General features: G+C 58.7%; 1 protein-coding gene across 1 annotated transcript in view; it reads right to left on the bottom strand.

Annotated features, from left to right (window-relative positions):
* Window positions 1-2,167, bottom strand: part of CSDC2 (cold shock domain containing C2) — a 13,724-nt gene extending 11,557 nt beyond the window's left edge. The window contains exon 1 of the mRNA XM_006150729.3: window positions 1,852-2,167. The gene's annotated coding sequence lies outside the window, so the exon portion shown is untranslated. The remainder of the gene's footprint in view (window positions 1-1,851) is intronic.
* Window positions 2,168-4,019: the final 1,852 nt, after the last annotated feature.

The following is a 4,019-nucleotide window of genomic DNA, read 5'->3' on the forward strand; positions in this document are numbered from 1 at the left end:
GGGTGCGTGTGTGTGTGTGTGTGTGCACGCAGGTGTGTGAGGCTCCAGCCAATACTTGAGCTTAATTATTTATGAGACCCACATGCCCAGGCTGCCCTGGGGGGCGGCTTCGGGCTTCTTTGGCATTGGCGATGGCAGGGACGCCGGCCCCAGGAGAGCCAGTTTCACATCCCAGCTTTGCCTCTGCTGGCTGTGTGACCTTAGGCAAGTCGCTTCCCACCCTGGGTCTCCCTGGAGAAAAGAACAGACTGGTCAAAGTCACCTACAGCATGGCCGAGCTTGAGATCAAATCAGTGTGACCGCAAAGCCCTGAGCTTTCCAGGGAGCCCCCCTCGTGACTATGGTTTCACTGACTCGGGGGCATAGGAAGAGCCTCTTGCTGCTTCGAGCCCTGTTTTGCTGTTCGGCATGGACAGAGGTCTGAACTGCTTGTGCCCCTGCCCTCCTGCCACCCTGGACATGGCCTGCTCAACTGGGCCTTGAGCGCCCTCTGCTGGGAGCTGCCCTGGTGCAAGTGGCCTCCGGACAGGCCGGTCGGTGCGTGTCTCCTGGTGCCTCCTGGCCAATGGGCATCCATGAATATGGCCCAGCCATCTCTCCCCAGGCCTGGAGAGGCCTCTGTGGCCACAACTTCCCCTCCCAGGCCATGGTGCAGCCAGTTTCTGCTTACACCTGTCTCTTTTTGGGGGGTTGGGGAGCAGACAGATCAAGATGGGCAGACATGGAAAATAGGTATTTTTGGAAAAGACTTCAAAGAACTGGGGAGAGGAGGACGGGGAGCAGCTGGGAGGAGGAACACTAAGAATTCCAAGGGCCCAGAGGCCTCTGGGATGGAGTCAGTTTTGGGAAACTGTCTCCCTGCCCCCCCCCACCAGGGGTCTGGAGACACTCCTTCCCAGGGAGAGGCCCCCCTGGATGCCGTCCAGGCAGCGCGGTGCCAGGTTCTTGGAGGTTGCCCACCCCTGCCCACCCCTGCCGGGCACACTTTCCTCCCCTCCCCCAGCCCCAGCGGATGCAGCAGTTCACACTCTGAATTTATTATTGTTCTCGCTCTGCGCCCCTCCCCTCTCCTGGGAAGAGCCTGCAGGCTGGCAGCTTGGCAGGGACCTGCTGTCTCCCTGTGGATGCCAGTGTCGCCCCTTATCTCCGCCTGGACTCCTTGTGCCAGGGTCAGGCCCCTGAGGGGCTGGGTGCCAGCAGGCCACCCTGCATCCCTGCATCCCACAGCAGGGGTGGCCCTCAGGCCCTGGTTTATCACCCCTGCCTGCTGAGGGCTGTGCCCTGGCCAGGGTGGAGGGCAGAGCAAGACCAGCAGCTAGTGGAGAAGCAAGGGGTCTGGGTGGGGCTGGTTCAGAGGAGAGCATAACATGGAGCCCCCCTCCTCCCCGCAGGCCAGTTAGCACAACGATCCCCACCATGCTGGGGAGAGAACAGGCGGGCTGAGAGCTGTGGGGTCCACCGCTGCCCGCAGGCCCCAGCCCAGCCCCGGATGCCAGGGGTAAAGAGCATCGCAGCCCCCTGCTGTGTGCTCCTCTCAGGGTCTCAGTCCCCGGGTCCCAGACAGGAGGCTACGGCTTGGCAGGTGTCTGCCATTCCCTGCCTCCAGAGCCAGGCACAAGTCCCAGACAGACAGACACGCACAGACATGCTCCCTGGGAGCCACACAGCCTCGGCTTCCCCTGTGGGTTAAGGGGAGAGGAGGCGGGGGGCGAGGCTGGTGGGCTCACCCACACCCTGCATCCCCTCCGTGCACGAGCTGGCTGGTCCAGCCCCCAGCTCCCAGCCCTGCCCCCCACCCCATGTTGTGCCAGTTTCCAGCAAGGGCGCCCTCTGTCCCCGGCAGCCCCTTACCTCTCCCTGGCAGCTGGGGTCCAGGCACCGCCTCCTGAGCTGCAGCAGCACTGTGCCGGCCTGCGTGTGGCGGGCAGGCAGGGGATGGTCTGGAGATGAGCTGTGTGTGTGTGAGTATGTGTGTGTGAGAGAGACAGAGCGAGGAGGCGGCCCCTCAGCCCCTCACTCACTCACACACGCCTCTCTGCTGACGTCAGGAAGAGCAGGAGGGAGGGACTGGGATGAGAATTTGTACTCCCTGCTTAAAGGGACACCAGGCTCTGTCGCCTCTGGGCCAGACACCGCCTCCTGAGTCAGGCACCACGAGAGACAGACTTAGCTGCGTCTCTCAGGGCCCTAAAGCTTCTTTTTTCGGAAAGTGGCTTTTATTGCTGGGCCAGGGTATAATTTGTCCTGCCAGGTCAGGGGAGCTGCCGAGGAATGCAGGAAGAGCTGGGGACAGCCAGCCCCTCCGCTTCCTGGCAATTAGAGGACAAGTAGGGTGGTGAGCAAGCGTGAGTCAGTGAGTGTGTGAGAGCAAGTGTCTGTGTGTGTGCACACTAGGGGGTCCTGTCCGATGCCGGGGTGAAGGTGCGTCTGGGAGAACAGAGCCCAGGCAAGCCAGATTCTCGGGGACTTGCGTCCATGAATTTCCCCTCTAGATGCCCAGAGTGGCCACTGCCGCCCATTGGCACGAGGCGTGTCCAGGTCTGTCTCCGACCTGGCTCTGAGCTGCTCAGACTGCAGACCAGGGCAAGCCACAGGAGCTCCTCCCTCTGTGGGAACAGAGGTTTGAGATGCTTCCACTGCACTGAATTGAAAAGGAAGGACCTGGAGAAATGAGCTTGCTCCCCTGCCCCCCTCCACCACCCCCACAACCTGCGAGGCTCTGGACAGAGAGGACTGACCCAGTGGAGGTCCCCAGCAGGACAGCCACCTGCTGCCAGTCTGGGTTTCTATGTCAGACAAGTCCTGGGTTTGACCTCCAACGTGCTCAAGCCGCGTGACCTTGGGCAAGTCCTTTCTGGCTGATTCTCCATCCGAGCCCTGCCGAGGGTTCAAGTGCCAAGTGCCATGTGTCTGTAAGCCCAGGGCCAGCCAGGAGGAGGCAGCCACAGAGTGCCTCCTCTCCCTGTCCCTCCTTCTCAGCCTGGGCTCAGAAAGAATGCAGTCTTTCCCCAGCATCTCCTAATACTACTGAGGCGGTCGGCATTTTCAAAACCTCTAGTTAAGATGAGAAGGAGGTGGGAGTCAGAAGGGAAACAACCTAGAAAAATACAAATAACTGATTAAAAATAGCTAAGTAAGATGCGTCGAGGCCTCCTACCTGCCAGGCAATGTGCTTTGCCCTCATTTAAACCTCACGACAACCCAATGATTTATTTCTGTCGCCCTTATTTTACAGGTGAGGAAATAGGGCTCAGAGGAGGGATTTGCCTGTGTCCATTTAGCTGGGTAGAGGGGTCTCTGAGCCCAGGGCTACCCACGGCCACCGCACGGTTCTTCTGTTCCAGACCTCCTAGGACAATTGGGCTCAGACAGCCCAGGTTTCTGATTGTACAAGACTGGAGGTGGGACCAGCAGTTGGTGTAATGGCTATGTCGCTGGACTCCCATGTAGTTGACTGTGATTTGAATCCCGGACTCAGTGGCTTAAACTCACGCCGGGTGCGTGTGCATGCGTGCCCAAAATCCCAAGAGGAGAATGGAGGAGAAGGGATTGCGGAGTGGCCATTTCCCCTGGGGGGGGGGGATTTCTCGCTTTCTGTCTCTCTGTCTCTGTTTTTCTGGTGAGCGCATGCACCCTGTAGCAAAAAACTGTCCAAAAAAAAAAAGACTGGAGGTAAATGTTGCTTGTGGGTACTGAAGCCCAGAGTTCTGATCTTCTGTCAACGCTAAAAAGCACGTGTGCGAAAGAAAGAGAGAAGGAGCGAGAGCCCTCAACAGGGTCTCGTTATCCGTAATCCCCTTTCCCCAGCCCTCCAGCTTTTAGAATCCTGGGTGTCTTTGCACATATGTGCCCGGCGTGTCTTCAGGCCAGCTTGGGGATCTGAACCCATAGTCAGTCATATGGCTTCTGGCGCTGCAGTCTAGTGTACTACCAACTGCACCACCGAGGCTGGGCTCAGAGTTCTGGTTCTATTCCTTTTTTTTTTTTTTTTTTTAGGGTTTTTTTCTATAGGGGGGTGG

The sequence above is a fragment of the Tupaia chinensis genome, unplaced genomic scaffold (assembly GCF_000334495.1).
Source record: "Tupaia chinensis unplaced genomic scaffold, TupChi_1.0 Scaffold000294_5, whole genome shotgun sequence".
NCBI lineage: Eukaryota > Metazoa > Chordata > Mammalia > Scandentia > Tupaiidae > Tupaia > Tupaia belangeri.